General features: G+C 44.6%; 1 protein-coding gene and 1 pseudogene across 1 annotated transcript in view; both read left to right on the top strand.

Annotated features, from left to right (window-relative positions):
• The first annotated feature begins 2,812 nt into the window (after positions 1 to 2,812).
• On the top strand, positions 2,813 to 2,899 carry LOC112128954 (small nucleolar RNA U13; annotated as a pseudogene).
• Positions 2,900 to 17,818: 14,919 nt separating this feature from the next.
• DPF3 (double PHD fingers 3) overlaps positions 17,819 to 27,567 on the top strand; it is a 279,174-nt gene continuing 269,425 nt past the window's right edge. Inside the window, exon 1 of the transcript XR_010137066.1 lies at positions 17,819 to 17,860. The gene's annotated coding sequence lies outside the window, so the exon portion shown is untranslated. The remainder of the gene's footprint in view (positions 17,861 to 27,567) is intronic.

Raw genomic sequence — 27,567 nt, 5'->3', positions numbered from 1 at the left:
CTGTAAAGTTAATCTTGCAAATTTCAGCTCCTATAAATTGACAAGATTAATATTAAATGATACAAGTAGATGTTTTCTATTGCTTTCCAACAGAAAAATGGGCAACAGATATGGAAAGAAAATTCACAGAAGTCCAAATATATCCAACAGCCATATAAAAAGGCGTTCAAATTTCTTGGTGGTCAGGACGGGGCCACTGGCATTACCTTCATATAAACAAGAAAAGGTTGGGGCCCCTTCCTCTGCATTGAACACCATCAGGATGCTTGTTTTTGCAAACCATTTGTGGGCCAGATTTCTGCCCCATCGTCCTATGCACAAACTGCACAGTGTATGCAGTGGCCCAGATTCAGAGAAATGCAAATGCCCAATGAAATATTCCTTTTTATCCATTAAACTGGCAAAAAATTAAGAAGAGTTATGATACCTGTTGCCAGCAGAACTGTGGGGTGACATGTGCTCCATCCATTGCTAGTGTTGTTGTAGAGCATTCTGGCGTTTTTTTTTGGAAGGCAGTCTGGCAATATCTATTAAAATTAAAAATACATATTTCCCTTGACCCCAGAATCCTACTCCTAGGAATCTATTCCATAAAATAAAAGTGCTAATTTGTATGAACATGTGTGCAAGAATGTTTATTGCAGCCTTGTTTGTAGCTGCCAAGAACTAGAAACCTAGTGAATGGCCATTAATCAGGGAATGGCTGAAAAATTAAAATATATTACTCCATAGAATATTATATGGTCATTCAATGGGATGAATGATAGCCTTACCAGATGTCTGAGAGAGATTTCCAAGAGATACCGGTGAGTGAGAAAAGTAAGATGCAGAATGAGTGTAATGTGATTCCATCATTGTAAAAAAAGAACAGAAAACCTCCCTGCATGTGTCAGTGTATATGAAAATGTATACTGGTGTGTGTATGGTTACAAAGGAAAATATATATGGACACACCCTATGTTCTTGTTAATGTTGGAGGAGGAGAGAAAAAGAACAGTTGTTCATAATAAAAACAGCAAGTATGATATGATCCTATCCATGTAAAACGTGGCGTGTGTGTGCATGTGTGTGTATATAAATGCACTGCAAGAAGTCTACCTAATTTTTACTGGTTAGGATGGTGAGATTTTAAGAGACTTTCATTTTCATGATTGTATCTTTATGTATTGTTCCAATTTTTTTTTTTTTTTTTGAGACAGAGTCTCGGTCTGTCACCCAGGCTGGACAGCAGTGGCGCTATTTTGGCTCACCACAAGCTCCTCCTCCTGGGTTCATGTATTCTCATGCCTCAGCCTCCCAAGTAGCTGTGACTACAGGCGCGTGGCATCACACCCGGTTAATTTTTTATATTTTTAGTAGAGATGAGGTTTTGCCATATTGGCCAGGCTGGTCTGGAACTCCTGACCTCAGGTGATCCGCCCACCTCAGCCTCCCAAATTGCTGGAATTACAGGCGTGAGCCGCCGCACCCGGCCATATTGTTCCAATTCTTCATAATAGATGTGCATTGTTTTTATGTCCAGGAAAAAGATGAAATTATTTTCACACTGAAAATAAAATAAAAACAAAAACCAAATAAACCTCAAACTCCTAATACCAATAGGCCTCAGTAATGTATACATTCTTATTTATCATTGGCTTGAGGGGGCTCAACTGGAGAAAGGGATGAAAAAGAATGAACAAAGAGAACACCTATTGCTCTGAAGTATTACCTCCATTGTGGATTATGGGGCAGTTGGGAAAAGGTTTAAAGTCACATATATATTTGCCACTGCCCATCTCTTTGATGGCTTTACTGTGTCAGCAGAATCATTTGCTGCTTTAGATAAACTTACTTTTTTTGTTTGTTTGTTTTTTGAGACAGAGTCTCACCCTATCACCCGGGCTGGAGTGCAGTGGTGCGATCTCGGCTCACTGCAGCCTCCACCTCCCAGGCTCAAGCAATTCTCCTGCCTCAGCCTCCCTAGTAGCTGGGATTATAAGCATGAGCCACCACGCCGGGCTAATTTTTGTATTTTTAGTAGAGGTGGGGTTCATCATGTTGGCCAGGTTGGTCTCAAACTCCCGACCTCAAGTGACCTGCCCACCTCGACCTCCCAAAGTGTTGGGATTACAGGCGTGAGCCATCGTGCTTGGCCTTAGGTAAACTTTTAAAAACTTTTAGTACAAGTTTGATATTTTGGTATTTGTTTTTTTCCTTGCGGGGTATGCACCATGGTAAACTGGTTTTGAAATTCCCCACCTTCCCCAGAGGGGAATGTCAAGGTGGCAGAAAGGCCAAGAGAGGAAAAAGAACAGTATAAAGGAAAAGGAGGAGCTGGGAGGGGTGGCTCACACCTGTAATACCAGCAAGTTGGGGGGCTGAGGTGGGAGGATCCCTTGAGTCCGGGAGTTTGAGACCAGCCTGGGCAACATAGTGAGACTTTGTCTCTACAAAAAATGAACAAAATTAGACAGATGTGGTGGTGCATCCCAGCTACATGGGAGACTGAAGTGGGCGGATCACTTGAGCCTGGGAGAATGAGGCTGCAGCCTGGGTGACAGAGTGAGACCCTCTGTCTCAAAAAAAAAAAAAAAAAAAAAAAAATCAAATAAAAGGAGTAGAGGCTTCTCCAACAGTAGGGGCACTGACGGTTGCCTGCTGCTTCAAAGGTGTGTGTGGTTTTATTCGGCTGAGAAAAAGGCTTCTTCCTTGCTTTTCGGATAGCTAATGAAAATAGCTTTGTGTGATATGACAAACCTGGTGTTGCAAATTTTAGATTTGAGAGTAAAATTCATTTTTGTGTTTTGAACTTAAAAGAAGAGCTATTTGAATCCTTTTGTAGTTCATAAGCGTGATGATTGGGTTTTCACGCGCATGTGTGAGCTTGTTATGATGTTGGCATATTACCCGTCTGACGTGAAAAAAAAGGTTATTTGGACTGGAGTTTAGAGATTGGCAAACTTGTTGACCTAGTTTTAAGTGGAGGCTGCTAGTTGCTCTAAGTTTGCTTCTACAGTCATCCTTTTATTTCCTGCCAGTAAAATGAGGATCCTGAGAGTATGTCTAAGGAGCTGTTGAGAGGCTTACACAGGCTCGTTCGGATAAAGCGATTTAGAACAGTGCCTGCACTTGGGAAGCAGTATTCAGTGTGACTCTTATTATTATGATGAATCCTTTCTCATTGGTTGGGCTCAGCTGTCTGCTTGAACAGGAAGCACTTTACAAAAAGTTTTTTGGAAATGGTTTATAATGTAATACAGGGTATTGATATAGTTTAAGATCCTGAGATATTGTCTGAACTACTTTGTGTATAATACTTCACCCAATGCTGTGAACTTGAGGGCACCAAATTCTATTTGATGGCAAAATTCAATCAATGGTTACTTATAGTCAACTTATAATGAGATTTAGGGATTTAATAGGATTTGGAAAAAACTTTTGATTTCTTTAAATAAATGTGTTTTACAATAAAATCAGGCACTATGGATTTTCTATTTGGGATAGGACAAATAGAAAGTTTAGCTCCATGGATGTCTAGCAGGTTCCATCAGGAATGCCTTTTTCTTTTTCATTTCTTTCTTTTTTTTTGAGATGAGTTCTCACTGTGTTGCCCAGGCTGGAGTGCATGTCATAATCATAGCTCACTGCAGCCTTGACTTCCTGGGCTCAAGTGATCCTCCTGCCTCAGCCTGCTGAATAGCTGGGATTACAGGTGCACACCACCACACCTGGCTAATTTTTGTATTTTTTGTAGAGACACGGTTTCGCCATGTTATCCAGGATGGTCTCATACTTCTGAGTTCAAGTGATTATCCTGCCTCGGCCTCCTAAAGTGCTGGGATTACAGATGTGTGCCACCACGACTGGCCAAGAATGTCTTTTTCTAAGAATTAATAAAAGTGCCTTTTATGATATCATGTTATGAGGATGAATTAAGAGGTTTTGCTGTTGGATTTGAAGTATTGTTTCATGTTACGATGTCCCACCACCTATTTAACCTCTTCAGTTCTGCCATCAGAATGTTGGAGTGCCATTACCAACTCTCTGTACCTCCTCCTCTCTTCCTCCTGGAGTTCTGGGTAAGCTATTTTGACCCACCCACTGGGGGAGCACTCTGGGTGTTAGAAGGTTAGGAGCCCTGAAAAGAATGCAGAAGAAGAGAAGCCCTCATTCTTCTACATTAGCTGTGAGCCTGCAAAGGAAACCCCCTGCAGGGCTCCCAGATTTTAAAAGCGCCCTGGTGAGTAATGACCTGGTGAGTAATGCTCCTGCAGAGCACATGCAGGACTCTGCCCTGTCTCCCACCTCTTTCCTTGTAGTCCTTACTTAAAATAGAAACCAGTTAAATATGGTAGCCAGCTGGGAGCCTGACTTTCTACTCCTAATGCTCACCTACCTGCCTCACGTTTAGAATTTATTTATTTTTTTTTGCAAAGTGAAAGCAAGTTTATTAAGAAAGTAAAAGAATAAAAGAATGGCTACTCTATAAACAGAGCAGCCCTGAGGGCTGCTGGTTGCCCATTTTTATGGTTATTTCTTGATGATATGCTAAACAAGGGGTGGATTATTCATGCCTCCTCTTTTTAGACCATATAGGGTGACTTCCTGATGTTGCCATGGCATTTGTACACTGTCATGGCGCTGGTGGGAGTGTAGCAGTGAGGACGACCAGAGGTTACTCTTATCGCCATTTTGGTTTTGGCCGACTCCTTTACTGCAGCCTGTTTTATCAGCAAGGTCTTTATGACCTGTATTTTATGCTGACCTCCTATCTCATCCTGTGACTTGGAATACCTTAGCTTAGTGGGAATGCAGCCCAGTAGGTCTCAGCCCCATTTTACCCAGCTCCTATTTAATATGGAGTTGCTCTGGTTCACACGCCTCTGACAGCAGGAGTTCAAGACCAGCCTGGGCAACAGAGCGAGACCTTGACTCTCTTGGGAGACCAGGTCCTGCTCTAGTGGCTGTTCCGAATGCAAAAGTCCCCCAGGCTTGGCCCAGCCCCTTGGGATTCACCCCACTTTTAGAAATGTTGAGTAAGTTCCAGAGTGCTTGGACATCCTCTCTTAAAGGGCTTTGTGTGGGGGACAGATTTGCACCCCTTTTCCAGCAGCACCATGTGCCCTTGGTGCATTTAAGACATCTGCTCTCCATTTATTCTCCTGATCCCAGAAAAAAGATTGGGAATAATTAGTTGAGTTTTCAGTCTGTGCTCTGGGTACCTCTTTGCAGAGTGTCTGAGGCATAAATCTGTCTGTGACTTCCGGGACAAATGAATAGTCATTTGAAACATCAGCCATGGGTAGGTGTGGCCTCTGGGGCTTTTCCACAAGGCAGGGCAGGGCTAGTCTGTAAAATAACATTTGAGGCCATTCTGCCGGATGTTCAAGTTCAGGTACTTGACCATTCAGGGGACATAGATATAGGCTACAAGTACAACATGGCATTCACAAAAGAAGAAGCAGAGGTGTTGTAGGTTTCATGAGCAAAGAGGGTAGTGTGGTTTGCAGTTTTGTTACAGGTGTAAGCAACAAAAAGAAAAAAAGATAAAAGAAAAAATAAAAGAAACAAAACAAAAGTGGCATGGTGCATGTCTTACATTTGCACAGGGGTTGCACAGGGAATGTCTCTCCAAGTTCTTGCAGCAGGGAGAAGGCAGGTTCCAAAGCATTGCTGGCTACCCCAGCAATTGGGGCACTATGAACAAAGTGGATCAGTGCATACTAAGGCTGTTTTGTTTTTTTTTAATTTTTTTCTTCTCAAGCCTTGCATTCCTTCTGGGCAAAACTGGAATAGCTCGGGAATTCTTGCTTCATGTGCTGTTGAGTCTACTGAATCTAAGTTTCTGGCAACGAAAGAGCTACACGGGCAAACAATTTGAGGTAAGTGTGTGAGGTTAATTTTTTCTTCTGCTCTAAATGAATAACAGATCTGATGCAAAAACAGCTCTGGCTATGGAAGTGGGCATTTTTTTCCCCCCACCTGACTCAGCATAGGTGAGAAATAACTTGAATGTGTTTTACTGCTCTAATGGTATGCAGGATCACAGGTCATCTTTTCTTAGAGGAAAGTCTCTGCTCCCCTCGAATTTGCAGATGGACTCACCAAAGCTCAGCAAGGAAAAGAGGACTTATAAAGAGGACTTAATTAATTAATTCATTAATTTTTTTTGAGATACAGTCTCACTCTGTCACCCAAGCTGGAGTGCAGTGGTGCAATCTCCACTCACTGCAAGCTCCGCCTTCTGGGTTCAAGCCATTCTCCCACCTCAGTCTCCTGAGTAGCTGGGACTACAGGCATCTGCCACCACACCCGGCTAATTTTTGTATTTTTAGTAGAGACAGAGTTTCGCCATATTGGCCAGGATGGTCTCGAACTCCTGACCTCAGGTGATGCACCTGCCTTGGCCTCCCAAAGTACCAGGATTACAGATGTGAGCCACTGCACCTGGCCAAGAGGATTTACTTTTGTTACAGCATGTATATTTTTGTTGATCCAGTGGAGTAATTTCTTTAATTTCATCTAGGTGATCTAGCCATGGTTCTTACTCAACTATATCACTCAGAAAGTATCCTAAGATCTGGCTGGGCACGGTGGACCTAATTGTCTGCCATGGACCTAATTGTCATTCACTTTCAACAAACATCTCATGAATACTTACTATGTTCCAGAACTTCTCGACAGAATGACTCATTTGTGTCATAGTGGTGCTCCTTCAACCTTTTCCTGCCTTCCAGGTATCCATGTAAATATTGCTGTTCGACAGTTCCTTCTAGAGCTGGAACCCAACAGGATTTCCTAACTTGACGACTTTCAAAGGGTGGCATCCCTGCTCACTGACACTAGAGGGCGCCCAATTGCCAGTAACAAATTTAGGCAATGGGATTTAGGGCACTGTTTGAAAACTGGTTTTACTCTTTTCAGCAAAAAACAGTTGCACAACTCCATCCTCCTCCCAATGGGGCATCAAAGAAGGAGACACTCTAATGTGGACTAGACGTTGGTTTGTTTCCATTAAGGCTTGCTTTCTTAAAACCCAGGCTTTTGGACTATCCCTGAGAACAGTGAGTAACGTTAGTAACTACATGTCCTGGTTGTTACATTTAATCCCATCCTGCTGTCATCCACCACATCCCTATCTAATTCCATAATATCTCAGCATGAAGCCCTCGAAAGGACTGGCTCCTTTCTAAACCTCAAAGGGCTTACAGACAGACCAGTCTGGCTCTCATTTTGCTCTCTGTTTTGTCTAATGCCCCTTTTCCTTGAACATAGGCAAGCCTTATCTCCCATTTTGGTCCAGGACTATCTGGCTACAATGAATTTGTTTGGTCTCATTCTGTTAACTCAGACTCCCTTTAACTCCACCATTCCTTGTCATCTGTTCTTTCCCTTCTTTGTTCCTCTTCAGCATCAACGAGTTCTCAATTTTGCATTTTCTATCTGGGAAGAAGGGAGAAGTATTTCTCAAGTGTTGACTATGTGTCAGTTACTCTTCTTTATGTCACTTACACTATCACATGCAGAAGGTGGTATGAATAGCCCCATTTTACAGATGAGTACACTGAGGTTCAGGGTCAAGTCACCTGCCAGAGGTTGTGTACCTTGGAAGTAGTCAAGCTGGGATTCAGTTCTAGGGTTTTTGGATTTCCCTTTCTCCTCTACCGCCGTCCTTCCTTAGACTTTTATACTATTTAATATTGTCATCAGTGCTTCCAGTCATATTCCTTGTTTTTGTTCCTTGGTTTTGTCACAATGAAAGTTTATCCAAAATGCATAATTCATGATCAAAACTAGCTAAAGACATTATAAAACAGAAAAAGGACCTCAATTCAGCTGGAATTGTCCCTCCTACCCTCACTATATCTCAGAACTTAAAAGAAACCCAAATTTGAGATAGGAGTAGCTTTGGTCATTAAGTAAAACAGGTTCTCAGTTCAGCCCGCATTATGAGACTTCACTTGAGGAGTCACTCCAGAGTAGCTAATATACAAGATTTTTTTTTTTTTTCTCTCTTGCTTTGTAGCTCAGGCTGGAGTACAGTGGTGTAATCATGGCTCACTGCAGCCTTGACCTCTGGACTTAAGCAATCCTCCCACCTCAGCCTTCAGGCTTCATATAAATATAGAAGCACCAAATTGAAAATTGAATCTCTTCTAATAGTCTCCATTTTCTACCTGTTAACACAGTTCTGAAGGAGAAAATAGCCATAGAAATTTCTGGTATTTATTATGAGTAGAGAATTTTTAAAAACAGCTTAATTGAGATATAATTCATATACCATAAAATTTACCCACTTATAGTGTACAAAGCTGAGCATTATAGTGTACAAAGCTGGTTCCGTGGCTTCCATCCATCTCTCCTGCTGTGGTCACATGAGGTGGGAGGATCCTTTAGCCCAGGAGTCCAGCCTGGGCAACATAGTGAGATACTGTCTCTAAAAACAAACAAACAAATAAACAAAGTACACAGTTCAATAGCGTTTAGTATATCCAGAGATATGTGCAGCCATCACCACAGTCAATTTGAGAACATTTTCATCACCTCGAGAAGAAACCCTGTGTCGTTCAGCTGTCCCCCTCCTATTCCCACACACTTGCCGTCTCCAGCCCTGAGTAACCACTAATCTCCTTCCTGGCCCTGTGGATTTCCATATTCTGGAATTTCATGAGAATGGAATCGTAGAGTGTGCGGTCTTTTGTGACTGGCTTCTTTCACTTAGCACAATGTTTTCATGATTCATCCATGTTGTAGCATGTAACAATACTTTTTTTCTTTTTTACGGCAAAATAATGTTCTCTTGTATGGATACATCACCTCTGGTTTATCTATTTGTCTGTTGATGGACATTTGGGTTGTTTCCACCTTTTGGATATTGTGAATAATGCTGCCATAAACATTCATGTCCTGTTTCTTTGTGGACATATGTTTTCATTTCTCTTGGAGATATACCTAGGAGTGGAATAGGTGGGTCACATGGTAACTCTATGTTTAATCATTTGTGGAACAGCTGGACTGCTTCCCAAAACATCTGGGCCATTTTACAATTACACTATCAGCATATTAGGGTTCTGATTTCTCCATTTCTCTGTTCTTAATAACAATTGTTATTTTTGACTTTTTGATTTTAGCCACCTAGTAGGTATGGAGTAGATTTTTTTTTTTTTTGTAAATAGAGACAGAGTCTCACTATGTTGCTCAGGCTGGTTTTGAACTCCTGACCTCAAGCCATCCTCCCTGTCTTGGTCTCCCAAACTGTTGGGATTATAGGTGTGAGCCACCTGGCTGGGCCTAGCTTTTTTCTTTTTTTTTAATGGGGAGGGATTTATATCACTAGATTTAGTAATTTGTGCTTTTACTTAATCTTTCAACTACCAATTATTAACCATCTGCTAGGCCTTGGGCCAGACTCTGGAGATTTAAAGTGTCCTATCTGGCCTCTACACCTTGTGGGATAGGAAAACAGAAAATGAGATGTACTAAAATACAAGCATTTTAATAGAGCTATTCATAAAACTGTGCAAAAACCCAAAGCAGCAAGTGCCTAACTTGAGATCTATTTAATCCAAATAGATTTAGATTTAAGCTGCTGAATGGCTACGATTAAAATGTCTACTATCAGCTTTATCAAAAGCCTTTCTAGAAACATGGTGGCTTTGAGTCGCTGTTAATGAGCCCACTTGTGTCTAGAAAATAGCCCTCACTTTCAGAATTGTCATTGAGTTCCAACTATTACAATATGGTGACGATGCAAATGCGTGTCTGTTGTACATGGACACAATAAGTCGTGTTATCCTTTGATTGGTGAGAACAAAGAGCATCTGATGACTTTGGGATTCCAGGTACGGAAAATAAATTTCCTTTGCTGCTTAGGTCTTTAATAGTCCCATTTTGTTGGATTTTTCGCCTTTCCCCTTACCAGAACCAGTTACTTCCATTTTTTCCCTTCTCTCAGCAGTCCCACCTCGCTGATTTTCCCTGCTCCATTTCCTCTATCTTTATTTTCTTCGGGGTTCTCTGGGCTGCGCCTCTGTCCCAGAACCCATTGCTGCATTGGAGAAGTTGTCCTCAGCCTGGCTGCCCTGTTGGCTTAGATGCATTTAAAATGCACGGGGCCCTCTGTGGGCTTTAGGAACATTTGCTCACCTCCTTCTCTTTTCCTCTGGAGTAGCATAAACATGGAGTTGAGGTCCTTTTGCAACTATACAGGCCAGAGTTCATTGCCCAAGGCTGTCTGAGAACAGAAAACACCTGCTTTAATTCAGCAGGCCTCTGTCTCCCTCTTTGCCAGAGTGGGGGACATTTTAGGTTCCATGGCTTCCATCCATCTCTCCTGCTGCGGTCACCTATTTTTATATGGTGGTGTAAATATCTGCAGGACAACAAGACTTAATATGCCCTCCTGTGCTTGGCTTGTAGACTTCTCCTGGATGGTTCCTGACTAATGACAGAGTAGAAGCCTGAGGTCATGTAAATGTTGTGAGTGAGGGAAACAGGTGCCTGGGAGTGTCACCACACTTAAAGCAACACCCTGTAGAAAGCCCTCTTTGGGGGCCTTTGAGGCATCCACCTTTGCAGATGAAAAAAAGCTTCTCTAACCAAGAAATGGCCAAGGGGGTGAATTTTCTTTCTTCACATATATGTATAGTTTTAGGGAATTTTGTTCATGCATGTCTTGGTCACTCCCCATGGTGGTAATAAGGGACAGTTTTTTTCTTCTGTCCCATTCTGTCCCTGTCTGCAGGAGGCCTTGCCAGTTGCTTTGACTTAGGACAGAAGAACTACCAGGATTTCAGATATGGTGTCCATGTGGGTGGGCTGAGGGAGGACTTGGAAAATGTGGACTTGGCAGATAGAGGAGGGTGGAAGAGAGAGAGGAGAGTTAGCCATCTTAAATGAACAGACCCCATGAGAGCTCTGCAACCAGTGGCTTTATCAGGAAGAAGACCCGAGGCCCACTTGAGATGGTCTGGCTTTAGTGAGGGAGAAGGGGGCTGGGGCTGGTCTTTAGAGTAGACTGTGATTACTCTGTGTGATTTGAGTAGAGAAAGCTCCTGTGTAAAAATATCCCATCTGCTGGCTTTCCTGGTGCCTGAGGTTCTAATCAAGCCACTACTTATGCACGTGTGTGTGTGTGTGTGTGTGTGAGAGAGGGAGAGTGTGTGTGTACTGTGTATCTTATGAAGTCTTAATCCCTTCCTTGTGTAGGTTTTGAGGTGTCCTAGAATTCCCTCTTAAAATGCAACCACTCAGGAGGGAAACTCCTTTAAATCAATTCAGAGCATGTCGTAAGGGAAAGGATGGGGATTAGAAGAAGGGAATTTGGAAGAGGCTCCCACTGAAGGTGAAGTCCATAGAGAAAGGAAAGCTGGCACTGTTGTGTGGAGGGGGATATTCAAGAGAGTCTCAGCCTCTCACAGCCTCTCAGCCTAGGTTACCCACCATTGCCCCAGGGGATAGATTTATACCAACATTAGGGAAGGGTTGGGGATGGAGGATTAAGGTCTTCTAGTAAGGCAAACCCCTGCCCCACGACAGAAAATCTCAGTGCTTCATTGGCCTCCAGCCCTCAGGCCTTGGCCTTGACTGTGTGTTTCTCCAGTCAAGACCAAGCTGACCAATGTCCATTCTCAGGTGTATCATCCTGGGCTCCTCCTGTGTCCCTCAAACCCACAGCATGCCAGTCACCAAGTCCTGCAGATTCTATTTCCCTAGAAGCCACTGATTCTACCCTGTATACCTCATCCTGGGCTGCCACAGCCCCTGAACAGGTTCCCAGGCCTGCAGCTCAGCTTTCAATCCATGCTCATGCTGCTGCTGAAATGAACTTCTAAAAAAAGGCAGATCTCTTCATTTTCACTCCTAGCTTAAAATCTTTTGGTGTTGCCTGATGGCCTCCCAGATGAAACACATTTTTTAGCAATAGCACCCGCTCCTTGCTTCTGCTTTCTCTGTCTCACTCATCCCTCTGCATAAACTACCTTCCTACCAGAGGGATCCCTTGAAATCACAGTGCCCTCTCCCGCTTCCCTGAAGGGGCTGCCAACTCTGTAGGGACACCCTTTCCTCCTCCAGATCATTTGGGACTTAGTTCAGGCATCAGCTCTTTTAGGAAGACGATCCTGACCTTCTGTGTTCTGGCAGGTGCTCCTCATCCAGCCCCACAGTGCCCTGAGCTCCGTGGCTTCCTGTTTCTGCCTTGTAACTGCCTTCTCCTCCCACCCCATCTCTCAAATATGATCCCTTTAAAGTGGGGGTACAGGGGTTTTCTTAGGTCTTTCAGTAGATAATCTACAAATATTTGCTATATGAATTAGCTGTTGCTAGGTTATGGTTTTGGTGTGGAAGGCCTTTCACCCGTTGGCTTATTTCTAAGAGCTCCCCAAGCAAGGCCCAATTTAAATATGACCTTCTCCTTGAAGCCTTTCCCTCGCCCAGCATTAGAAATGCTCAAGAACTACTCCCTCCCTCCACTGACGTTCTTTGACACGTATCACTTCTTCTTCTCCTTTGTTTTGTACAAATCTGTGAAAATCTCAATACCTTGAAACCTTGAAAACCCAAAGGAGTGAATGCATTCAACAAACACTCAAGGATGAACCCTTTGGATTACGGGCACCAGGCCAGGAAAAGAAGACCGGCTGGGCAGGCTGCTGCTTCCTTTTAAGTCACATCAAGTAATTGCTCTACTTGCTCACAGGGTTGGGCCTACTGTCTTTATTCTGTCTCCAGATGGATGGAAATTGCATTTTGAGAATTGTTTCCACGTCTGGTTTATTTTTATTTTGCCACCTGTGCCTAGCGCAATGCCTCCCTTAGAGAAAGCCTCCAGTGAATGAATGAATGAATAAATGAATGAACTAAGTTAGTGAGCAGCAGTAAACATTGATTCTATTTGACTCTGCCCTGAATTATGAGGTTTCAAAGGACTACCCCAGGAGCATCTCGCATCCTGAGAAATTGATTGTGTGTGTGTGTTTGTACACACTGAGATACTGTGAAGGGCCTAAAAACTCCTCTCCCAACATTCCCCCAGGAAGAGAGAAAATTAGATTGCAGTTTTGATGCTCCCTTTTCTTCCAAAGGATTCCTCTTCCTCTTCAGCTTAGTGCCTGGAGGAAGATATCAGAGCTGGTTCTGGATCTCAGGGAACCAGCACAGCCAACCAGTCACTGAGGCCATGGCTGGTTGCTCTGTGGATGAACGGAGGGATTGAGGGTGAGCTTGTTCTTGTTTTTTTAATCCCCATGGGACTTAAAACTCCTTCAGCTCTTGAAGCCCATTAGGAACTGCATTTGTTTTGGATAGGTTTTGTGGCACACTTCCTCTTTCAAATAAACTCTTTGGCTGTTTGGAAGGCCCGTGTCTCCTTCCCTTACTTCTCTCTCATGTTTATATGTGCCTTTAAAAAGTCAGCTGGAAAGGTTGGCGCTTGCTACAGAAATGCCATTCTTTCCTGCTTCTGGATGGGTTTCTTATAGCTTTGTGTTGTCTGCTGAAACAGCCCTCAAACTTTTTAGGAGTAAAGAGGGATGGGGGCCGGGTGTGGTGGCTCATGCCTGTAATCCCAGCACTTTGGGAGGCCGAGGTGGGTGGATCACCTGAGGTCAGGAGTTCGACACCAGCCTGGCCAACATGGTGAAACCCTGTTTCTACTAAAAATACAAAAATTAGCTGGGCGTGGTGGCAGGTGCCTGTAATCCCAGCTAGTTGGGAGGCTGAGACAGGAGAATTGCTTGAACCCGGGAGGCAAATGTTGTGGTGAGCCGAGATTGCATCACTGCACTCCAGCTTCAAAAAATAAAATAAATAATTAAGAAAAAGAGAGATGGGTGTCCTTTTGGCTTAGGTTCTTGGGTCCTTGGTTGTGCCCAGTGTTCCTTCAAATGGATGGCATTCAACAAATACTTGAGCTGGGCCAGGGAGTTTCACTCACTGACATCAAGTGTGAGTTAACATGGTTGAGAATGGTCCCCACACTTCTTTCCCTGGTGACACACACTTCTTATATGTTTTTATTGTACAGTGCAAAAAGGCAGATCTCTTCATTTTATTGTACAGTACAACACTGTACAATAAAAATACAATGCCAGCCACATGTACAATTTAAAATTTCCTAGTGGCCACATTAAACAAAGTAAAAAGAAATAGGTGAAATTAGTCTTCATAACATATTTTCTTTGATCCAGTAAATCTAAAATATCATTTCCACATATGATCAATGTAAAAATTATAATGAGATATTTTACCTTCTATTTGTCCTAAGTCTTTGAAATCAGGTGCATTGTTTTATACTTACAGCGCATCTCTATTGGGAGTAGCCACATTTCAAGTGCTCAGTAGTCACCTGTGGCCCATGGCTCCTATATTGGACAGTGAAGCTCAACATTCTCCAGGTGAGATGTGGAGGTGATTATTCTGGGGCCACTCTGCTCTCCAAATTAAGCTGCCTAACTAGCTAAATCAAGATAAAAGGGATGGAGTACAATGAAGTGTATTCAAATATATGAATAGCTATGGAGCTTTAGAAATGGGATTTTAGGCTATGGGTGTGGTAGCTCATGCCTGTAATCCCAGAATTTTTGGAGGCTGAGGTGGGAGGATCATATGAGTCCAGGAGTTTGAGATCAGTCTGGGCAACATAGTGTGACCTGGTCTCTACAAAAAACTAAAAAATGAACTGAGTATGGTGGTTTGTCCTGTGGTCTCAGCTACTTGGGAGGCTGAAGTGGGAGGATCGCTTGACCCCAAGAGTTTGAGGCTGCAGTGAGTTATATGTTGAGCTGTGTTTGCACCACTGCACTCCAGCCTGAGCAACAGAGCAAGACCATGTCTGAAAACAATAACAACAATGACAAAAAACCCCAGGGCTTTGGGAGGCTGAGGTGGGTGGATCACCTGAATTCAGAAGTTCGAGACCAGCCTGGCCAGCCTGGCCAACATGGTGAAACCCTGTCTCTACTAAAAATACAAAAAATTAGCTGCTCGGGAGGCTGAGGCAGGAGAATCGCTTGAACCCGGGAGGTGGAGGTTGCAGTGAGCTGAGATCACACCACTGCACTCCAGTCTGGGCAACGAGAGCGAAACTCTGTCTCAGAAAAAAAAAAAAAAAAAAAAAAAAAATTTAAAAAGTGTTTTGGTATCACAATCAGCAAGAAGCCTTTTTTAGGGTTATGTAGTTATGTGACCCCCTCATTGAAACATCATTCGTATTTATTATTTTATTTAAATCCAAGTTGTCCATTTGCTCATTTTTCTTGGATTAATGAGTTTAGAAAACTAAATATGATGGCTAATTTCACTTTCTATTGTGCCTTGTTTTTTGGATTCCCTACATTCCATATGCCGTAAGGAAAGAATTAATTATCTCTGTAAGAAATAATAACATGGATTGAAAGCTTGCTGTGTGTCAGACACTTGACACGTATTACCTCATTTAATCCTGGCAAGTAAACATGCCCAAGGTAACCCAGCTGGTAAACAGTGGACTCAGGCTGGTAGATTCCAGAGCTCACACTTCGGCCATGTACAGCACTATGAAATTGCCCCAGAACTGCCAAACTTCTCCAAAACTCTGTTTAAGGATACTGTCCTCTTTAAACATGCCTACTCTTTGCTTTTGAATCTTCTGGTAAAAAAAAAAAAAAAAAAAGAAATCTTTATATTTTGATCTATAATGTAAACACTAAAGTTAAAGTAACTCTTTTGTTAAATATAACTATTTCTTTAAAAGTCATAACTGTATTGATAGAGTTAAAACGACATTCCATTGGGTTACAAAAAGCAAGGCTATCCTTTTTTTTAAAAGTACTGTCTTTGATTCACTATTTTCCAATCCAATCAATAAATCTGATCTGACATTTTGAAGTTCGTTAGGTAGTTAGAGATTATGCTGGTTTCTGCATCCAGGCCTTAACATAATAAATGATATGTACATGCTTAGAGTATGTGTTTTCTTTAATATGTAATATACATTTGTTTTTTCTCTCTTCCCGCATTAAATTGTAAATCTTGTTCAGGACATGCTCTACATTTCCTACTTTATCAGGCTGCATGTAAGAAAATATGTTGTTGTCTACTAATCTGAATTGTTGTGTCTTTGATACCTCAGAGAGGTTAGTGGGAGTTCTGACTGATAATTCAAACTCATACTTCTTGGGTCAGAATACAGCGCTTGCTTTTCAATGATGTCAAGGCCCACCTCAGGCAAAGTATAGGCTTTTGAACCAATTTCTTGTCAAATTAGTAAAGAAGGGATTTTTCAAACTTTAATTTTGGAAAAGGAGATAACTTTTTCAAACTGTAATCTCTGCCAAGATGCTATGCAAAGAATTTACAAAGGAATCTATAGAACTTGATTCTGCTTCTTAAATACGCAGAGAGGAGTTAAAGATTTCAAATCTATTACAAACATAGTGATTCAGCCACGTTCTGTTTGTCTGTAAATCTAATAGTGTATGTAGTTGAACTCTTAAAATTCTGGAATGTTTATTTTATTTTATTCATTGTCTTGAGAGGAGCAAAAGGAAGCGAGAGGGCATAGCTTTGAAGAACTGGCAATTTGGCAACTTCTCTCCCCTTGCCACCCCTCCCCCACTATCTTAGCTATTTGACCTGATTAAACAGCTTTGGAATGGTAGCCAGACTTCTGTATGCTAACGAGACTCCTACCCTATTCGCGATTTAATGCGATTTCATCCACCCAGAGCTTCCCGGTGCCCAGTGGAAGCCTGACTTCGCAGAAGTCTCCCAATTTTGTCAGGGGCTCGCCAGTGAAGAATTCACACTGACTTGAAGCAGACGCAGACTCATTGGACGCCTCGGGTCACATCGGATTATTCATTAGCAAATTCTTTCCACCTTCTATCTAAGTAGTGAAAGGTGACGCCAGAATCGCGTGTGCCACTCCTCTAAAGGGACCCTGACAACACCCAGTCCAGGCTCTACAACTTCTGCCTAGGCACTTGCTTCCTAGTAGTAGAAAGTTTCCAAAGGTTGCCTTAAGTCCTCTCTACCCGTAAGCCTAAAGATCAGAGCTCCAGGTCCCACCACCGAGCAGGAATCTGAGCATTGGAAGTTTCTGGTGTAGGGGGAAGAACAGAAGGGGTGGTAGCGGGGGACCGCGCAGAGTAACCCCCCTGCACTACGTAAGGAAAGCCCTGGCTGCAGGAGGGAGCGAGCCTGACATTGAGACATTCCAGGGGGAGGGTGAGTTGCTGTCCTGGAGTCGCCAGGAACAGCAGCGGCAGTTCCAAGAAGCGAGAGAGGAAGGTGGCCGAGATAAAGAGAACACTTCGGGAATAAGAATATTAAAAAGCGGCAGGACCCAGAGCATTAGCAAACGGCAGAGCACACGTAGTAATTTGTTACACGAAACGGCAGGCTTCCAACTTTCGCACTGAAACACGGGGATTTACACTTTGGGGGATTAAAAATGTTGATACGCAAAGCCAAAAGCTAATAAATAGGATTCAGTGGCTTGCTGGCAATATTTAAATATTTCTGTCCAGGAGCGCAAACTCTCTTCAGTTATTTAGAAAAGTAGGGAGTTAAACCAAACTATAATACTCTTCCGTGCGTCTCCACTTTCCCCAGCCCGAAAAGGAACTGCCAGCGCGGTACTGCCCCTTTAAGACCTGCTGGCTCTCGGGCTCTACAAAAGGGAGTGACCTCTGGGCTTTGACAGCTCCCCTAATAACTACCACCGCGCAGGCCCCGCCCACCTAGCGACCAGCCGCGCCGATTGGCCGGCGGGCCGGTATCCCGCGCTGTGATTGGCCTGTCGCTTCCCCTGAGCGAACCTTTAGAACTCTGAGACAGACAATATTCTGTTACATTGTAGCAAAATGGCGACTGTCATTCACAACCCCCTGAAAGCGTAAGTAAGACTAAAAAATGTACATATTCCGCGTGCTTTCAATATGAAAAAAAAGGCGCCTTCTGCGTGGCGAGCGCTGCCAGTGCATTGCGCTTGCAGGCGCCTCCAGCCGCGGCGGGGCTTCTCTCTTCTTTCAGCTCTTACTTCTTCATCTTCTTTTTTTCCCCCAAAGCGCAGAAATGTCAGGAGATGCAATTAACAAGAAGAAAATTGTTACATTTGTGTTCTGCTAAATTGCAGAGAGAGCCAGAGATAGGGGTTGCAGGCGGAGAAGCCCGGCGCTCGAGCGCTCTACAGCAGGGGGGTCGCGGGAGCTCGGGGACGGCGCGGTCCCGGGAGTCCCCCGCCTCGCGGGCAGGGAGCGCGGCTCCGGGGGCGGCTGGGCAGGGGGCGAGCTTCGGACAGGGGCAGCCTCGGTGCACTTGGCCGAGCCCCGCGCCCCCGAGCCCTCGGCCCCCGCCCCGCCGCTGGGTCCGCTGGGTCCAGCGGACGGACCGCGGAGGCTCCGGAGTTTGCAGGGCGCTCTTCGCCTTCCGATCGTTCGCGGGGAGTTTGTGCAAACCTTCCGGAGTTGGGAGCACCGCGGGGGAAGCAGCGGGTCCCGGGCGTGCTGGGGCCCAGGTGGTCGCCCCGGGCTTTCCCCGGCAGCCCCCGGATCTCGGAGGCGCTCCGGGCGATCACGCGTGTGTCTGCTCGTGTGTTTGCGAGCGAGCTGGCTTTAGTGGATTAACGACTCGGGTTAACTTGGGGTGGATTTGGAGGCAGGGAAGCCGCAGGTCTTATGAATGGTGTTCTCGCCACCTCTGGGTGAGGCGCTGAGGCAGGCGGAGAGGCGGTTTTGGGGCTTCTGGCCCGATGGGGCAGCGTCTGCTCCCGGCCGGGCGAGGGGCAGGTGCCTCTGGCCGCCTCGGGGAGACTTTGAGCGCTTGCCCAGATCCTGGAGAGTGGGGCGGGCCGGGCGAGGACTCGCGGGGGCCAGCCCCGGGTCCAACAGCCAATTTCTGCCTGCCTGCCTTCCTCCTCCTTTTCATCCTGGCTTCCTTCCTTCCTTCCTTCCTTCCTTCCAGTCGGTGGAACTGTTAAGCCGCCAAGTCCGCTCGCGATCGCCGAGCCAGGGGTGGCCTCGGAAAACTAGTATCGCTCTGAAAGGGGTGCTATTGGGTGATGTCGGCAGAGGGTGGCTCCCTCCGTATCCAAGGTGGGCTGGGGGTCCGCACCCCTTTGACCGGGACTTCCCCGCCCGGACGAAGACGCGGGCGAAGGGGGAGAGGGAGGTGCGGGCCGGGTAGGGGGCGGTTCGTGCCGAATTCTCCCTGGTGCGCGGCCACTGTCGACCCTGGTTCTTTTAATTCAGCGCATTCTCGTCTTCACCCCTGGCCACTCCTGGAGTTGGAAACCAGGTTCGCTCCCAGGGACGGTTAGGGGGGTTCCTAACGCAAAGGAATGCACAGGGAGAATCGGACGTGTTTGCGCCAGCTCGTCGCCCACCAGAAATAGGGAAAGGAGTAGGAAGGCCCCAGGTTTCAAATATATTTATATGAAAGCTGCCGTTAAGAGGACGTTGGAAGCTGAGGCTGATCAGATAGGAGCTCCTGGCTTCAGTTCTGGCTCGGAAGCTCGGATACACTGCGCTTGAACGCCACAGCGTTTCACCCAAGAAAGAAAATGTTTTATGGCAGAATAAATGGGCGTAACTTCGCCGCATCCTCGCTGCCGGTTGCTTTCGCCGCAACACCGCTGATTCTGTTTCTACCGAACCCACAACTGATTTGCAGTTTCCCCATTTCCAGCCGAAATCACATAGTCAGGCTGATGCCACCTGGTAAACTCAAGTTAGAGAATCTATTTCACATGTGCACCAGGTTTGTTTCCTACTGGGAAAGCCGTACCCTAGTCACCCGGGAGTCCGCTTTCGCGCGGGCGGGCGCAGTATCTCTAAGCTTGTGTTCCCCTACTCGCTCCAGGGTTTTTTGGATCACAGTAGGGTGCGTGTTTGGGGAGGGAGTCTGTGTAGGGTGGGGGAAGGGACAGACGCGGGAAAGAAGGTGGCGGAATCCTGGCTGGTTAGTGGAATTAATTCTGAATTGTACTTTGTATAATTAGAAACAGTTGCAATGTGATGTATTTGTAATTGTGTCGCCACACACATGCACACACTAGCATACACACAACACCCTTGCTTGCTTTTTCTAGGTGGGAGTTGCGTGGTCATTTATAATTAGCCATTCCTTTCTGCTTCCCAGACCCTTTCCCTGTGGGTAAAGGGGTGTAAACAATACCACTGACCAGCCCAGCCTCTCACACCCTGGACAGTTTTTGACAACTCCTAACGCAGGAGCACACACGTTGTTATTGGAAGAGGGACACCATCTGCCTTTATTTTTTTTTTTAATAACTAGTTTAATAAAACATCTTATATATTTCATTTGTTTTTAAAAGTTGCTGATCAGGAAACAATACACACGTGAATAAATTATGCATGGGATAAATTAGAACAAAGTGCAGAGACACATCCAGCCGAAGGGATGGTGGTGGTGCAGGGAGGAGGGGGTAGCAGGGAGAATGGTTTGGAGAGTTATGTTTTTATCCTCATGTGTCCCTCCTGACAATGAAACAGAGCTGAACGACATTAGCATTTTCTCTGTGTGCATTCTGAGTCTCTCTCTTCCCTCCAAAAAAAAAAAAAAAAAAAAAAAAAAGCCAACACCACGGACGTCCCCTACAGAAAATGGTCACACAAAGGTTTCCTCAGGATGGGGGGATAAAGCGGTGGTAGTTAATGTGTTGGGAAGAAACAAGCTCAGATTTCCAGCAGCACCTATGCAGGGCTCTGCCTACACTGAGTATGGGCTATTTTTCACTGTACTAGCTTTTTCCACGTGGGACATTCAATAATTCAATTAGCTGGGGTGATGGGATGGCACAATTTTGAATCTCATTGCTTTGGGGTTTTCCTTAGGGTCCCAAGCTCCTGAAGCCACATCTCCTCTCTTAGCAATTTGGCTTTCTTCCTGCCTGTCTTTGATCTCCCCTCAACTCCCTTTCTTTTTCTTCCTTGTTGTACCCTTCACCCCCTTCCTCTCTGAAGCTGACAGCCCAGCTTCTCTCTGTTGTCGCCTTTAACATCTTATTACTGCCCAACAGGGTGTTAGAGGCAGAAATAGGAGCCGCCTGCACTGATCAGATCACAAACGGGACACGGCAGGTGGCCCCCACAACCAAGCAGTCACATCTGGACAAATAGAATTCAAAAGCACTGGTGTACATGTATGATGTGTAAATGTGTATTACATATTATTTAATTTAGCAGCTACATTGTCTGAGCAAAGATGTATGAGAGTTACCCTCATTTCTTACATATACAAGCAAGATAAGGCCCAGGTAGTGAAGTAAACACATGCAGGTAACATAAATAGGGATTTGATAAAGACCTGCATGTAGGTTAGTCACATTCTGGTTGATTTCTGCATACCTGGGAAACATAATGCTTTTATTATTATTATTATTATCATCATTATTTTTTGAGACAGGGTGTTGCTCTGTTGCCCAGGCTGGGTTGCAGTGGCAGGATCTTGGCTCACTGCAACCTCTGCCTCCTGGGTTCAAATGATTCTTGTGCCTTAGCCTCCAGAGTAGCTGGGATTACAGGTGCACACCACTATACCTGGCTAATTTTTGTGTTTTTTAGTGGAGACGGGGTTTCTCCATCTTGGCCAGCTGGTCTCAAACTCGTGGCCTCAAGTGATCTGCCTGCCTTGGCCTCCCAAAGTGCCGGGATTATAGGTGTGAGCCACTGTGTCTGGCCACATAATGCTTTTAATATAAATTTGAATCTTAATATTCTAGTTCAGATAAACCACCTTCCCCCAAATCTGCAATCAGTACTTTAAACAACTTACTCTTGTATTATCAAAATCTTGGTTGGTATGCATTTAACTGAGAATGTCTGCCACCTTCTGCCAGACTTGATTATACACATATATGTCTATTATCATAATTGCCTACTTAGAAAAAAATTATTATTATTAAATTCCATATAAACCAACAGGGCTTTACCTTAAGTAATTATTTATAAAGAAACCAATAAACTGTTTTGTCATGCTTATAACTGTGAACACACACATATACGTGATTGTATTGAAACTTTCTTTTGTAAGGAGTTAACCTTGCTTGGAGGTATATGTTTATGTCCCTGTTTTGTTGTTAAGAACACTACTCTGGGAGAAGAAAATAAACTTACTTAGCCAAGTCAAACAGCAGGTCATGTGTGTGGATGAACCTCAAATCTAGATCTCTTTGTGCTTTCTATGACCTGTATTAGTGTATTCTAATCTAAAGTGGTTCTGTGCATGTGAAAGTTAGAAGCCAGACCTCACTCTTGCTGTGGCACTCAGTTTAGATATCAGAGGGGAAGGGGTGGGGGTCACATTCCTGGTTCTAATCTCCTCTTAGCTCTTTCTGTTGGGGTTGGGGGATGTGGGTAGGTACTAAGTAGACAGCATGGAGGCTGGGACTTTGTGAACTTGCTGCCTTTTATGGACATTGTTTTAGCTTCTTATGAAAAAGGACCCTCGGACGTTGTAAGCCAACAGATTCCCAAGAACCTGTTCTCCATCTGCTTCTGGTTGCCACTATTAAAAAGCCCTAAATTCTCCAAACTTCATTAGCACACATTATTTTTCAGTGGGTAAATGTCTGCTTTTGATGAGACACCTATGATAGAGATTAATGTCTGCGAGAACCCAAGTGGAGGCATTGTCACAGGGTAAACCTCTGAAAATAGCCTGGCCTGCAGGCCTCCTGGGAGACATTGAAGACTGCCAGTTGAATGGGAGCTGCTTAGTCACATAAGGTGGGCTTGAATTCAGAGACAGCTGAGTTGGAGACCTCTCATCCTCCTCTTTTTGGAATCATGCAGGTAGCTGGAATTTGGATACATCTGAGAAAGACCATAATGTCTAAAGCTATTTCAGAGCCATCTGTTCAGATCAATGCCAAAAATAAAATGCCATGGTCAGCATGTTTTGTTTTGAGCATGCACCAGAAAAAGAATGGAAACTGAGGCTGATGTTTCAGTTTTCTAAGGCAGCTATGCTGACAGTAGTGGCGATGGGGGCTGGGTCATAAAAAGGCACCAGAATCCAGGCCTGTTTATTATCCCAACCTCTGCAAAGTAACTTTTGTGGTTTTTGAGTGTTTTGAAAGTCACTAGAAAACAGAAATTTAGCCAAATGTGGCAAACCTCTGGCCAAAAAAATCCCACAACCACTGAAATATTTTTTGCCCAGCTACGACCCAACAGGGGTATTTTGTAAGCATGGCCCTAATTTTAAATAGTCTTTAAATATGAAGGTATTTAACAAGGAAAGATGGAGAGTAGCCTTGGGTAGGGGGAGGATGGAGGAGTGGGTAAAACCACTGTGTGGTCTGGAACTCTGCAAAGATTGTTGTTGAACTGCAAGAGAGACTGATATTGTGATCCATTGCAAATTCCAAAGTTTTCTAGTTGTTTGAGTGACTGGGGAGAGATGAGGTGTTGTAGTGTTTTTGTAATTTGTTTTTCTTATTGGTCCGGTTACTGATGTTTCACAGTCTGTCAAACCATATGGATGAACGGAGCTAGCATCGTAAAACTGTCACTGAGGGAAGGTTTTTGAAGCCTGTGATTTGCATTAGAGTTTTAAAAGCAGTGGTTAGGAGGTGTTGGTGGGGCAGAGGGAACAGGAGCAGACTGGAGAATTTCTAGGCTGTGTGTTTGTGAATATTAGTGTGGCAGGCAGTGGCAAGGGAAGGGAGAGAATCCCTGAGGAGGTTACAATTTAGGGGCAATGTGTGGAAGCAGGGAGGGGTGAGAGGATTAGGCTCAGAGCTCCTAATAATGGGGTTCAAATAGCCCACATTGAGTCCTCACCAGCCAGGCCTCAGTTCTGAGCCTGCATAACAATGCTGGCACATGTCTAATCCCCTCTTTGCACCCTCTCTTCCCTCTCTGAATCTGGGGACTGTGATCATCTCAGGTTGCTGATAAAAGGTTTTTTTTTAGTTGTTGTTATTCACCTTGAAAATCTGCTGTTTGAATGATCTACAATTGGAAGCTCCACCAGAAAGTTTTTCCCATCCTCACACTTTCACCTGCTATTGATGAAACCTGTCTCAACCTCTTTTCCTCTTCCATGTTCACTTCTCACCAGTGGCTGATTTTTTGTAGCCTTAGTGACTTCAGAGTAATGGAGGAGAAAAAGCCCTGGGAGAGGAATCCCAAGCCTTGAGCTCTGCTTCCAGAGCTACAGGCAACTAGCTTGTGATCTGGGACACAGAACTTCTTTGAGCCGCATATTCCTTGTCTTTATGATGGTGATGTACTTTGATTCCCCAAATTCCTTTCAAGCCAACAACTTTCTGGCTCTTATTATGGTGGATTAGGACAGAGAGGACAGTTAGGGGCCAGAGTTCTGATTTTTTCTTATTTTTAAAGTGTGGCTCCAAAGAAAACATTTAAGACTGGAGACTTCCACAGTTTCTTATTCTCTGGTTCAGTCTTGCTACATGGTGCTCCCTTCTTGGAGTTCTAACCTGGGTGGAACTTCCTATCCCTTCTCAGGGTCTGAGGCTGAGGACCAGGTGGTGGGCCATTTAGAATGTGGGCTTTTCCTCTGGCTCTTCCTTTTCAGTGCTTTTCTTCTCACTAGCATCCCATCCAGAAGCTGATGAGAATGAGGAACTTGAAGACCAATTGGCCTATTTTGATGTGGATAAGCACTCAGTTTTTGGTGGTTAAAAGACTGGAATCACTGAGAACATTTGTATTTTGCTTTCTTTTGTGTGTGTGTGTGTGTGTTTGGAGGCAGAAGGGTAACCAATTTTCTAGCCAGTCCTCTGGTCTGGATTTTATTTGTCCGTGATCTTTCTGGCCTTCTCCTCTACCATGGCACCTATCCCAATTAATCTGAAAACAAAGTGCTTATTTTATTTTAATTTGGGGAGCCACAGGTACCTGGATGTTTAGTGAACTAAAGCAAGTGGACCTGTACTGATGTCTCATTGAACTTCCTCTAGCATACCTGTGTTACTGCTGAGGAAATGGAGGTGCCCAGCAGTTGTGTGGAACTAGCCCCTACCTGAGTGGGTATTAGCCAAGACTAGACTGGACTTCATGCCACCCCTTCAATGACATGTCTCCAGAACATCTCAGATTTCATTGGGGACATTATTTTCAGGCTTTTCTTTGGTGGAAAGCTTCCATGGCAGTTTTTTTGCAAGCATAAAGAGAAGGCGGAGGAGGTTGCAGAACCCATCAGAGTCTACACAGGAGCTGGTGTGTAAATTCTGAGACTTTAAAGAGAAAACAAATTGTCACCCTGACCTCCAGCAGAGAGAGGCATTCCCTCAATTTTTCTTTATTGTGCTAAAATATACATAACATACAGTGTACCATTTTAGCCATTTTAAAGTGTGCAATTCAGTAGCATTAAGTACGTTTATTTTTAATCTTTAGTAGAGATGGAGGTCTTGCTATGTTGCTCAGACTGGTCTTGAAATCCTGGCCCCAAGTGATCCTCCCACCTTGTGCAACCATCACCACCATCAGTTTCCAGGCCCTTTTCTTTCTTTTTTTAGATGAAGTCTCTCTCTGTCACCCAGGCTGGAGTGCAGTGATGCGATCTTGGCTCACTGCAACCTCCGCCTCCCAGGTTCAAGTGATTCTCTTGTCTCAGTCTCCTGAGTAGCTGGGACTACAGGCATGCGCCATCACACCTGGCTAATTTTTGTATTTTTAGTAGAGACAGCGTTTCACCATGTTGGCCAGGCTGGTCTCAAACTCCTGACCTCAGATGATCCACCCGCCTCAGCTTCCCAAAGTGCTGGGATTATAGGCATGAGCCACCGCGCCCAGCTGCCCAGACCCTTTTCATCATCCCAGAGATAAATTTTGTATGTGTTAAACAATACTTTTCCATCCCCTGCGTCCTACCATCCCTGGGAACCACCATTCTGCATTTTTAGCACCCCATATAAGGGGAAACATACAATATTTGTTCTTCTGTGTCTGGCTTATTTCACTTAGCATAATGTCTTCCATGTTTGTTCATCCGTGTTGTAGCATAGTCAGAACTTGATTCCTTTCTATGGCCATTGTATGGATAGCCCACTTTTTGTTTACCCATTTAACTGCTGATGGGCATTTGGGTTGTTTCACCTTTTGGCTGTTTGAATAATGCTGCCATGAACATTGGCATACAAGTATCTGTTTGAGTCCCCATTTTCATTTCTTTTGGGTTTTCACTATGCCTAGGTCTCCTTCATTTTTGGACTGTAAAATCTAGGGACTAGGCTAGGCTCATGCCTGTAATCTTAGCACTTTGGGAGGCTGAGGCAGGAGGATCCCTTGAGCTCAGGCATTCAAGACCAGCCTGGGCATATCATGAGACCCTGTCACTACAAAAAATAAAAAAGAAAGCCGGGTGTGCTGGTGTACACCTGTGGTCCTAGCTACTCGGGAGGCTAAGGCAGGAAGATGGCTTGAGCCCAGGAGGTTGAGGCTGCAGTGAGCTGTGATCGGGCTACTGTGTACTCCATGTACTCCAGCCTGGGTGACAGAGCAAGACCTTATCTCAAAAAACAAACAAAAAAACCAAAAAAACCCCAAAAAATTAGCGGCTACATTTCTAGATAATATAGGCATTCTCCACCTTATAAACTAAACAAACAAAAAAACCAAACCTAATAGTATTACAGAATTCAACCTCTCTGCCTCTCCCTCCATTGGCAGTCCGTTGCGTTTTGGGATAAACACACTGGGAACTAGGAACCCAGAGACACAATTCTCCCATCCCCAGCCACAGATATTGCCTTCCCCTCATGTCCCCCTTCCTGTTTTTTTTTTTGTTTTTTTGAGACAGAGTCTCGCTCTGTCGCCCAGGCTGGAGTGCAGTGGCGCGATCTCGGCTCACTGCAAGCTCCGCCTCCCGGGTTCACGCCATTCCCCATTCCCCGGCCTCATCCTCCTGAGTAGCTGGGACTGCAGGCGCCCGCCATTACGCCTGGCTAATATATATATATATATTTGTATTTTTAGTAGAGACGGGGTTTCACTGTGTTAGCCAGGACGGTCTCGAGCTCCTGACCTCGTGATCACCCCGCCTTGGCCTCCCAAAGTGCTGGGATTACAGGTGTGAGCCACCGCGCCCAGCCTATATCCCCCTTCCTTTGAGGGCAGGGACTCCTTGTGGGGGTCAGGGTTTGGGTTTGAGGCAGTTCCAGGGGCTGTAGCACTAGCAGTTACCTGGTGAGGCTTGGAGTGAAGGCTTCCTAGGTGTATGGAGATGTGATGTCTGACAACAGGAGGTGGGTGGAAGCATGGTGATGACAGGATAGCTTGGGGGGCAGGAGTTAGCAAGTCAGGCCTATGCTTCCAAACAGCCAGGAGAGCTTGTGTCTCCCTTCTCCTGCCTTCCGCTGCCCCCAGCCTGGCTTCCCTGCAGCAGCCCACATGAAATAATGGATGTGGAAACATTTCAGAAGGTGGAAAGTGCAAATGTGAGGTGTTACTATGAGAACTAAAAAGTTTCCTGTAGCTGACCATGGCCTCCTCAGAGAGTCAATAATACCTACTATATTAAACATTATTTTAAATATTAAAAGAAAAATAAATGTTTCTGGCATTACCCATCACATCTAATCATTGTTTCTCAGGAAATGCAAGGTCT

Source organism: Pongo abelii, chromosome 15 (assembly GCF_028885655.2).
Source record: "Pongo abelii isolate AG06213 chromosome 15, NHGRI_mPonAbe1-v2.0_pri, whole genome shotgun sequence".
Classification (NCBI taxonomy): domain Eukaryota; kingdom Metazoa; phylum Chordata; class Mammalia; order Primates; family Hominidae; genus Pongo; species Pongo abelii.
This window is presented reverse-complemented; position numbering and strand designations above follow the sequence as displayed.